Raw genomic sequence first — 12603 nt, forward strand, 5'->3', positions numbered from 1 at the left:
TCAATATATTTTTATATTTAATATTGTTAAAAAACGAAAAGCAAAAAATAAATAATAAAGAGAATAGTGACGTGGAAGATGATAAAGCTCAATACGAAAGTCCAGTTAAAGGCAAATAATCTTAATAATTGAAAGTGCATGTAGTCAAATTTTATTTGTTTGATCATGTTCTCTTTATATTGTTATACAAATTATTTTCTTTCATTTCGATAAATGAAATGCTCATTTTTTTTTTTTTTGGGAGAAACTAAAGTGTTCAATTTAAGATATAAAGTCTACTTTTTTTTTCTACATATTATTTTAAATATTTTTAGAAATGTCTAAGAAATATGCAGTTCTAATCTAATGTATCTATATTAGCAGACAAAACCCAATTAATAGTTCGAAACTACTCCTAGGATAAGAAAAATTATAAATAATAATAATCTCTTTTAAGAAAATGAGAAATTTGAATAATATATTTGAAACTTAAATAGTTTAATTGTACTAAAAAAAATTAGAAAAACATAATGTACAATGACATAATTTAAAAAAATATGGTCTGCCTAAAAAATGAATAATATCAACTAAAAGGTCTAAATAATAAAATGATGATATATTTTTTGAGATAGATAAATGAAATATAATTTCAGAGATTGTTTTATTTTTGGGGAGAAAAAATTATTTTCCACAAAATTTAGAGAGAAAAAATTATATATTATACCATAACTATGAAATAATTATCTATTCCCACGCATCGCGTGGGTCTGCGACTAGTTATCCATAAATTTTGAATAGGAAATTTATCTTTATCTTATGGGCCAAATGACACGTGGCAAAATTTGATATACCAATGTGATGTCAATTTGAATGACACATATCATCATTTAATTTAATTAATTTAATGACATTAAAATTTTTCACTAAATTTTGATATGGCATTTTATAATTGGTTTAAAATTTTGCCTCTTACAAATGCCCTCTCGAGACTTGGACATGTCCACAACTTTGAGTGTAGAAAGTGGACGAGTCTTGACTTGCATGGTATTAAATTTTGTATATACCATCACAGGACCCATACTTTTCTAATAGATCCAGGCCATCAAATTTTTTTTTTTTTTAAAATGCCCCAATTCGTAGCCTTGGGCTCTTCTGGAAAGGCTCACCAACATAACATGCATGTTATGTTGTGACTTACATAAGACTTTCTAATGCTTTGACTTACATAATGCTTTGACTTACATAAGAATTTCTAATCATCAAAATCTTCTTCCCAGTAGCTCCACGTGAACTTCAATTCCGAATAGCTCCACGTGAACATTAATAATAAACGGACATTAGATCGTCTTTTACCCCAAGTGGACTTCTTTTCATAGTTAAATTATGATGAGAGGACTTCTAATAGAACTTAAGCAGACAACCTCAACCGTTTGAACTCTTATATCTCAAAGACTCCCACTTAATCTTGAACTTCTTTCTTATTGCAACTCAAGACTTCTTTTCCCACTTAAATTCTTCCTTCATTCACCTATATAAGGACATCCATTTCCTTCCTTTTTCTTGTTGCTGATCAGGTACGTGCCTTCTTTTTCATTCATTCGTTCTATTTTTTTTTTTTTTTTATCCGCTTCCCTTTTAGATTTCTAGGTTCTCATCATAATATCCTCTTTGCTTTGCTATAGTTTGCCATTAAATCTTTCATTCTTTTATATGAATGATCTTCAATCATGATACTGACTTCTTTTATTCTTTAGAAGCACAAAGAATAGGTGGCATCTCATTCTTGAGTTGGAGCAAGATTTCATAAATACTTTGAGATTTGCTTCTGAAAATTTGCAATAAGTTTCACAAGTTAGGCTTCAAAAGATTTCAACTTCACAATTCCATCAAGCTTTTGGAGATTTCAATTACGCAAATCTGTTGGGCTTCACAAGGAGGCTATTGTGCAACTCCGTGGAGGTAAATTCTTGTTTGCTTCCTCCCTTGTGTATTTTTTTTTTTTTTTTTTTTTATTGCTTGGCCACAATTAAGGGTAGAGGTTTCTGATCAATCAAAATAAGGGTATTATCCAAAGTTTTAGCAAAAGAAGCGTGGCAGATTTAGGTTTCATTGAATTTGGAGGTCTGTTGAGTTTTAAATACACGGGAAAAAATCAAAGAAAAATTAGAACCCTTTTGTGCCTGGTGTTGAGCTCTTTGGTAATGTTGATCTTCAATTCCTTTAAAACATCTAACTTCTCAAGAACAATCCTTAAAAAGAAAAGAAAAAAATCATATTGTTCTCACAATTTAGTAAATCATGACGAAGGCATATTATTATTGATTAATCAAGTACACAATTTTTTTTTTAAAAGAAGAATAAAAACAACAAAATTTGAAGGATCTAATAGATTCAAATATATATAAAAAATAAAAAAGAAAAAAGCTGCTTTTCTATAGCATAATTATTGCAGATTATATTTTCTATGATATAATTGACAACTATCAGGTGGTTAAAATGCTTGTAACATTATCATATTATCTCAATGATAAGCCTTTTCAATCCAAGTACTCATTTAAAACCCCAAATTATCACAAAGATATTAAGTATCTAAAAAACGCCTCTCACAACAAAATCCCTATACATAACTGTTCAATTACAAATTCACCACCGCATTTGTGTAAACTGCAAACATAATCTCAAATAACTATTCAAATGTACTACACTCACTTAGATATCAAAATAAATTAACAAATTAAAGACAACACACGCTGCTCTTGTTCTTAATCAATTACCACATAACATATATTTAATATGTATAAAAGTTGGGAAGAGAAACACCTTATGACAACCTTTTTTCCAAAACACACTAAGAATTACAGCATCACATCCAAATCATTAAACACTAAAAAATATTTCTAACCAAAAAAACCTCAAAATAATTTCCTAAATTTTTTTCACAAAATAATTTCTTAAACCAAAGAGACAATAATTCATCCATCGGTTGAATCAAGATGATTGTTCAATTACACAAAGTCATGCCTACTCATATCAAATAAAATCTAAACAACTAGTTATACACAAGAAAAACCAAGCCCCTTCATCATATATTAAAAGTTTTAAGCATTTAAACTTGAAATCAAAGCAAACACGAAAAATACAACTCACCCTTGCTCTGCCGCAGCCTTGGAATCACAAACCTCTGCTTGATGACTGTCAGCGTGAACAAAAACAAAAACCTATAAATCTAAAATCCTCAAAAGCCTATAACATTCAACACAACCATGAAAATATAAAGAATAGGTCACAAATTTTTTTTACCTTGTGCCATCTCAAGGACCTCAGTGTATTGTTAGCCAAAACCACAACTCACTGAGGCTTGGGGTAAACCACAGGGCCCCTTCAGATCAGAGATAGAGCCTCCAATCTCTTTACCTCCAACAACCAAAAAGGCATTCTACTGAAGATTATATATTACAATGATTCGTCTATGAAAAACCAATCCTACTCCGCAGAAAGAACGCCTGCATACACAAAATTCATAGGATATATTAGTAAAAATAAAAATAACCCCAAACTTTCATTCATATACATACATACATACATAATTACATAAATGATATGACAAAAGATCACCTAATAGCAAATATTAATATACAAAAATTATCTAATCTAAGTAAAAATATCCAAACTTTCAATCTCACGCGCAAAGATAATTACAAAGAAGGACACCTACAAATAGCAAACACAACACAAATTCAACCTAAGTAAATATCCAAACTTTCATTCATATAATCTAAATATAACACTAAATATTCTGACCCATCCGAGTAAAAAACCAAACTTTCACACAAAAATAAACTTTCACAGCAACCATGATTTCGTAGTACCAGAAACCAAAAATAAGTAAATAAAACAGAGTTTCAAACCTGCAACCGTCTATCTCTTGCACATCCACCAACCAACAGAGATCACAAACAACGCTTGAGGCTTTGGGCTCCTTTTTTTTTTCTGGCTCTTCTCAAATGTTCTTGGGTTCCAAATTTTTGTAGAGAGAAGAAGCAGATAAGAGGCAATAAATGGTGAGTCACTGAGTTGTTTGAGTTTATATTTAAATTTTGACTGAATTTGTTGTTCTCTTCGGACGCACCGTTTTGACTTCACAAGAAGACAAAACTTGACTAAACCCAAAAAAAAAAAAAAATATTATAATTTATAAGCTAACCCCACCACCCAAAAAAAAAAAAAAAAAAATCCAAAATTTTATCCAAGTGTTTATTTGTGGGACATACCTTTATTGAGTTCGTTGAGACTTTAAAAATACTAGTCACGTGCTTGTCATAAGATAAGAGTAGTGACCAAGGTAAATTCTATATTTTATTTATATTACAAAATAAAGATAAAAAATTATTTGATTTTTGAAGTATATAAAGATTTACATTAATTAAAAGAGATATTAATATTAAAAAATTTGATAATTATGTCATTAAAAAGTAAATCTCATTCGTATAAGAATTTTGATCTCACACAAAGTTAGAGTAGCTATTTAACATATAAATATCTATTTTATTATAATGATTTTTTTAGTAACTATTTGCTAAGGCAGTATATCCACTTAATAAAAACTTCTAATAATGATAACGAATATCATTATCTTTCAACAATAAGTAACTGAGTTTTGCTAAGGAAAAAATAATAAAAAATAACAAAAGACATGTGTCATCAAATTTTTCATTAAATAAATTATAAGTTTCAAAAATTTAAAACTAGAAAAAATTAGCCACCTTATATCATCATTCCAACTTTCCAAGCGTTATTACCATCTAAAACTCAAAATATGTGAAGAAAATTGTTGGGATGTTATTGTAAACACAAATTTTTCCAATTGCAGAAAATCAAACAATTGAAAAGAAATATGGTTTGCAAATATAAATTTTGTATTGATGAATAACTAGTACAATCTCTATTTCAATTCTTTTACAAAAGAATACTCTCTGATTCTATCTTCATTGAACTTGACTCGAACAAGGAATCTTCTTGACTTTGGTTGGAAAATGGATTGAATGATCTTCACAACAAATCTCTAGCTTTAAGCTTATTAGAGATTTATTGTTCTTCAAGTCTTCGAATGTGAAGGCTCGTAGGTTGAAGTTCTTCGGGGTTTTAGAGGCTTGATCCGTTGAGCTTCAAAGATTTGGATTTGTTGAAATTTATGGAGGCTTTTTATAGCTTAATTCCAATAGAACTTCAAAGAACTTGAACAAGAGATCTTCTTGACTTTGATTGGAAGATAGATTGAATGGTTTTCACAACGAATCTCTAGCCTTAAGCTTGTTAGAGATTTATTGTCCTCCAAGTTCTTCAAGCCCTTTGAATGTTCTTCAATTTCTTCAAAGATGCTTCAAGTTCTTCGAAGATTCTTGAGACAGAATTTCTCCAGAGCTTGGACCTCTTGAAAACTTCCTCCCGAAAATGAGAGGGGATGTCCTCTATTTATAATGATTTTAAAGAATAAGCTCTACTTCGAATTGATATACTTGAAAGTATGTAGTAGGCTTTTGATTGACCCAAATTCTTCTTAGAGATAATTATTTCTATTTATCTATTTTGATAAATATCATATTTTGATAAAGATAATAATCAATAAAGATAAATAATTATCTCTATTTAATTTATTTTAATAAAGATAATTATCTATCAATTTCGAATAGAAAATTTATCTTTATTTTATTTATTTATAAAGATAATTATCCATAAATTTTGAATAGAAAATTTATTTTTATCTTATGGGCCAAATGACACGTGGCAAAATTTGATATGCCAATATGATGTCAATTTGAATGACATATATCATCATTTAATTTAATTAATTTAATGACATTAAAATTTGTCACTAAATTTTGATGTGGCATTTTATAATTGGTTTAAAATTTTGCCTCTTACAAATGCCCTCTCGAGACTTGGACATGTCCACAACTTTGAGCGTAGAAAGTGGACGAGTCTCGACTTGCATGGTATTAAATTTTGTATATACCATCACAGGACCCATACTTTTCTAATAGATCCAGACCATCAAATTTTTTTTTTTTTTTTTTAAATGCCCCAATTCGTAGCCTTGGGCTCTTCTGGAAAGGCCCACCAACACAACATGCATGTTATGTTGTGACTTACATAAGACTTTCTAATGCTTTGACTTACATAATGCTTTGACTTACATAAGAATTTCTAATCATCAAAATCTTCTTCCCAGTAGCTCCACGTGAACTCCAATTCCGAATAGCTCCACGTGAACATTAATAATAAATGGACATTAGATCGTCTTTTACCCCAAGTGGACTTCTTTTCATAGTTAAATTATGATGAGAGGACTTCTAATAGAACTTAAGCAGACAACCTCAACCGTTTGAACTCTTATATCTCAAAGACTCCCACTTAATCTTGAACTTCTTTCTTATTGCAACTCAAGACTTCTTTTCCCACTTAAATTCTTCCTTCATACACCTATATAAGGACATCCATTTCCTTCCTTTTTCTTGTTGCTGATCAGGTACGTGCCTTCTTTTTCATTCATTCGTTCTATTTTTTTTTTCCGCTTCCCTTTTAGATTTCTAGGTTCTCATCATAATATCCTCTTTGCTTTGCTATAGTTTGCCATTAAATCTTTCATTCTTTTATATGAATGATCTTCAATCATGATACTGACTTCTTTTATTCTTTAGAAGCACAAAGAATAGGTGGCATCTCATTCTTGAGTTGGAGCAAGATTTCATAAATACTTTGAGATTTGCTTCTGAAAATTTGCAATAAGTTTCACAAGTTAGGCTTCAAAAGATTTCAACTTCACAATTCCATCAAGCTTTTGGAGATTTCAATTTCGCAAATCTGTTGGCCTTCACAAGGAGGCTATTGTGCAACTCCGTGGAGGTAAATTCTTGTTTGCTTCCTCCCTTGTGTATTTTTTTTTTTTTTTTTTTTTTTTGTATTGTTCCACTTCCATTTAGAATGAGTAATATGATGACTTAGTGGCACTACGAAGAACTTGCAAGAGTTTATTTTGTTCCTCAAGCCAAGTAGCTACCAAGACAACGACCTCGACGACAATCTTGAAGACGAGGACAATCTTGACAATGAAGTCTATCTGTGATACGAAGACTTTCTTGAAGATGAAGACACTCTTGACAACGAAGTCTATCTGTGATACGAAGACTTCCTTGAAGATGAAGACAATCTTGAGGACGAAGACAGTCTTAACAACGAAGTCTATCTGTGATACGAAGATTTCGACGAAGTCTATTTGTGATACGAAGACTTCCTTGAAGACGAAAACACTCTTGACAACGAAGTCTTTCTTGAGGACGAAGTCTATTTGTGATACGAAGACTTCCTTGAAGGCGAAGACACTCTTGACAACGAAGTCTATCTGAGACTTCCTTGAAGACAAAGACAATCTTGACAATGAAGTCTATCTGTGATACGAAGACTTCCTTGAAGATGAAGAAAATCTTGAAGACGAAGACAGTCTTAACAACGAAGTCTATCTTAAGGATGGAGACAATCTTGAAGATGATCTTGAAGATGGAGTTTGTCCAAGCAAGGATGTGCGTTGGTATCTTTGCAATGGAGCAACTGTTGATGCAACAATCTAAGGATGTGCTTTGGCATCTTTGCAATGGATGTGCATTGGCTTCTTGCTATGATACTTTTTAAAGGTATAAAATGATGAGTACCAGATTTTAGTGATACAGGGCAGCACCATTCAAAGTTTAAATATGCAAGAAGATGACACCAAAGCTTCAAAGATTTAAGGTGATCCAACTCAAAAGAAAGGCCATTCAGTCCAAACTTTAGAGATGCAAAGAGGTGCCACCGAGTCTTCAAAAATGCAAGGAGATACCACCAAGTCTTTGAAGATGTTAGGAGATAGGTACCACCAAGACTTTATACGTGAAAGGTAGAACTACTTAGACTTTAAAGACGAGAGAGAACACACATTTTAGAGATGCCAAGAGACATTCTCACAATGATGTTTGCTTTCATGGTGACTTTGCATTCCTTTTGGTTGCAATGTCTTACAATGATGTTAGCCTTCATACGGTAGCATTGTTTTCTTGTAGCGACTATCTCATAGTGATGTTCGCCCAAAACTATGATTGCACTTAGTGTGACATACCAAGTTTTGCCTGTGTTGCACTTGAGAGAGATCGAGTCATCATGTGGTTCAAGAAAGTTTTTTTTTTTTTTTTTTTGACATGTGACTGAACTTAGCATAGAATACCAAGTTAGAGCATGGATATAGCTGGCTCCTACAGCTACATAAGCCACCAAGACAACGAGCCTCCTGAAATATTTGTAAAACAGACATACACATGTATGCACACTATTTTATCCTGGTACTCATACACTTATCAAGAAGACATACACCATAATACAAGCAAATGTATATCAAATTATCAACCGGGAATTTGCACATGTTAGCTTTTGGTCAGACTAGATGCACAACTGTTGGGATGGCTCAGGACTCAGACATGGTTAGATTATTACCCATTTTGACTTAGATAAGCCCAGAGGAGATATGATCAATTTGTTCATTAGAAACATAATCCCTTAAACTAGAAAAGGGGTGTGGTGAGTGGGGGGAAGGTGCATTAAAAGGCTGGTAAGAAGCAGTATCTATGTACAGATGCATCACTTGATACACTAGAAATTTGTACATGTTTCATCTGTTACTCATTATGCCCGAGACTAAGGTTATAGTTGAAAAAATATTCAATGCTTTTACATAGAAATCATAAATATGAGAAAGGTGCACTCATCGGCAGATGCATTGTTGTCAGAAGAAAAAAATATATTTTACAATTATAAAATCTCCAAAAAACTAATATATGGAAGTAAAAAGATATGGTAATAAAAAATGGGAAGAGAAGATAACATAGGATACAAAATCCAAGCAATGGGGAGATCTCTTTTTTTAAATTATCTCTTATCATTCCGTAAATTTTTTCAAGGAAGGCTGTGAGTTGTTGTTTAAAAAGCAAAGCTGGATATTTGGCTTCAACTTGCCATAGTTCATCCAGGCCACCAAGAATCCGACTATTAAGAAATGAGAACCCAGCACTTTGTGGAGATGCTCAAAGCCCCTATAAATTGGAATTATTAAAAAAAAAAATCAAACTACATGATAGTACCAAAATAAAATGTCTCTTTAATTACTTGAGACATCCTCCCAAATAGCGAAGTTGATGCTGATCTTCGCCGTTGTGGAGTTCAAATTTGCTGCTCCAGTTGCCTTCAATGTGCGTTGGAGGAGTAACAGCAATGTGGATGAATTTGATAGTCAATAAACTAATACGTCATTGTTATCCTGGACCTTCAGTGAGTGGCATAATGACATCAAACACAAATTAATTTATGAGTTTCTTCGCTGCTCCAGCAAAAAAAATCCAGAGCTATAAAATAATTTCTTTCATTGAAACAGATTCAAAGCTATATGGCCGATCTGATTGTTCTTTTGCACAAAACATAAATAATATATGATGAAACCCATACAGGTACCATTCCAACTAAAACAGAAGCTAAGCCATACCTCTAGTGCCGAGCCTACTGTTTGAATGATACGGTCAAAAATATTGGTTCTTTCAACCTCAAAAGACCGCCATTGGAGAAGGCATTTGTATATTAGACAAGCAGAAAGAGGTTTGCCCCCAGAAAAACCTCAGCTTCAGTGGCTTCCCGTGAGTTAGGGAACAAATATATATTGCTTTCCTCGATTTGAACATTGCCATTCTCAGGAGTCCTCTGCAATTAATTGACAACTTCAAAAATTTCCATGAACTTATGTGGTTCAGATAAATTAATTATTTTTCATGCCAGAATACCTGAATGATTGTTGTCTTTGGTCTTGCAGATAAAACTTTCCCTTTTGGTGATATGGGTAGGGCTTGTTGTCGCATTACCTGATTCTCTGATTGTAAATTAGTGAGCTTCTCCTCAAGCCTGGATCAGAGGTAGAAGAAAAGTTTCAAAACACTTTAATATTTTACACATCTTGACTGACTCTTATTTATCCATGCCTTCCTTTATATGTTGAAGCTTCTGATCCCACTTTAATATTAATATTCCAATAAGAAATTGAAAGCATAATGAAAACACTTCCATATTGAGCATATACATTAAGAACAAAGAACAGGAGTAATTACTAGAATGTGGACAAAAGGCCTCAAAGTCTGCAGGCATTTAATGTGAAATTAGCAATAGGGTTGAGATAAATTCCAAAATTATTACATGGAATAGAGGTCAATGACATCATGGCATACAACAGTTAACAAATAATTAGGACGGTTGACAACACTCGCCTACACACCCATCATATGTTATTGTTAACCCCATCCAAACAAGAGAAGTTGAAAAGGATATGCATGCACTCACCTTGAAGCGTGCTCCAATGGTGGAAAATTTGGATGACTTTGATGATTCTTCTGGAAGTGGGGGAAATAGACCCACCACAAAAGAGCACTTTGAGGCCGTCAATAGAGCTTGATGTTCTGCCACCACATAATCTTTGTTCTTGTCCAGGAACTGATCAGCTTGATAAGTTACCTTTAAAATTGAGAAGATTTCAGAAGCTAGAGAAAATGCCCTACACCTTCCCAAGGTAAACAGCTAATGTGACAACAAAATTGTTTACCTCCTCTGCATAGTGTGATATGGTAAAATTTGTGCGAGAAAGCTTTGGTTTGATAAAGCGCTGGTGATTCTTAAATGTCTGGTTCAACTTCTGTGCAAATGTTTCGTGTGTTGATTTAGGAAACATACTGCATTCAAGAATCAGATAAATATGAGTAGCAGAGCAGAACAAGAAACTACCACGTGTAAGAGAATGCAAAGACCAGCCAAATGGAAGAAATGGAATGTAAATATCAGTTAATTATGATCAAGATTGAAATCTAGAATTTAACCACATAAAGCAAGAGCAGCATATTACCAGGCCTCATCAAGTAGCGCAATAACTCCTCCAGGTTTCTGTAAAAGATTAAATTACTCATTTATTAGATAAACTAGTCGCAGACCCGCGCATTGCGCGAGATAATTTTTTTTAAGGTGATCTTATTAAATATATTTGGAATAATAAGTAATAACACTCTCCCATTTTGTTTATATTAATAACAAAATATTTTAAATTTATTTAAGAATTTGTTTATAAATGTTTAACCATGGTTAGTAAAGACATTACTCATAACTTAAGAATTAAAATACAAATTTATAAAATTCTAAAATATTTGAAATGACAAATCTCTCCATAACTCATTGGGAAAATAAAAGGGGGAAAAAAAAGAAAAGAAGCAAAAGACATTACTTAATATTTTGAAATACACTTTAATTTAAAATTTTAAAATAAGATAATTTAATTTTAAAATTAAGGATAATTTTGGAACCTATCTTAAGCACAGGCAGGTTAATACACAATATTTTAATATTAATTAAACAAAGTTTGATTAAACAAATGTAAAGAGTGAAAATATTTTTTCCTTTCAAGTTTGGGGTAGAGTGTCATTTCTTCAAACCTCAAGGAAGGGGAATGTAATTACCCCTATATTCTTCTTCTTCTTCTTCTTCTTCTTCTTAATAATTGATTTTTCATTTTCTTTTAAGTTAATAAAAACCTTACATATACCTTTTTATTTATTTATAGAATATACATTTTTTAAAACTTTACATATCTTTTTTTTTTTTTTAAATGTGAATCTTTACATATACCTTAAGTAAACTCTATATATTCCACTTCTTTAAATGTGTAAAATCATAGACTACTACTTCATAATGATAGTAACTAATTAGTTTTATCACTTTTTTTCTTCATAATTTCATTTATAACATTTTTTACTATTATCATATATTTACTGGCTAATGATTTTCATAACAGAGGTGTTAAATGAGATGTAGCATTGTTTATTAGATTTTTAAATGCAATTGTGTATGAAGATTACATATATATATATATAAAGTTAAATGAAATGTCAAAAAAGGGATTTTAAAATTTTCTAACTTTATTTCTTATGTAATTTCTATTATTACATGAGAACATCTCCTTTTAGTTATGAATTAGAGTTTGATTAGTTTTTTAGTTTAAATATATTGCTATGATTGTGTATAATTATTGATTATTGGTTCAATTTTTTAAGTGAATCTAATAGTTGATTTTATTGCACTGTAAAGTTTTTAATGTTCTCCATATTGATCGTATTTATTTTTATATTTACTTCTCCTTACAACCTCTTTGTTTTCCAATTAATAGTTACTAAATGACATTTGATCTCTCTCTCTCTCTCTCTCTCTCTCCATAGGCAACCTACTGTTTTCCAAAATTTGATGATGATTTTATTACATTAAATTTGCATTGTAGTTTTTTTTTTTTTTTCATTTAATTTTGCTAACCTTAAGTTAGTATATCCATAACTATTAGTTTCTTTATATTATATTTGGTTTGATATCCTCATTATTATTATTATTATTATTTATTTAGTGTTTCCTAATTGGCATTTGTTTTGTATTATATTTTTTCTTTGATGTATTGGGTTTGAGAATGAGTGTGTCCCTAGTATTACTCCACTTTATGACGACACTTTTATTTATTGAAATTAAGTAAAA

General features: G+C 31.3%; 2 pseudogenes; both read right to left on the minus strand.

The window, feature by feature from the left end:
• LOC111993439 (myosin-17-like) overlaps positions 1-4054 on the minus strand; it is a 14345-nt pseudogene extending 10291 nt beyond the window's left edge.
• A 6073-nt stretch (positions 4055-10127) lies between these two features.
• The window catches only part of LOC136061247 (myosin-17-like), a 12401-nt pseudogene continuing 9925 nt past the window's right edge, over positions 10128-12603 (minus strand).

Source organism: Quercus suber, unplaced genomic scaffold (assembly GCF_002906115.3).
Source record: "Quercus suber isolate HL8 unplaced genomic scaffold, Cork oak 2.0 scaffold_82, whole genome shotgun sequence".
Classification (NCBI taxonomy): domain Eukaryota; kingdom Viridiplantae; phylum Streptophyta; class Magnoliopsida; order Fagales; family Fagaceae; genus Quercus; species Quercus suber.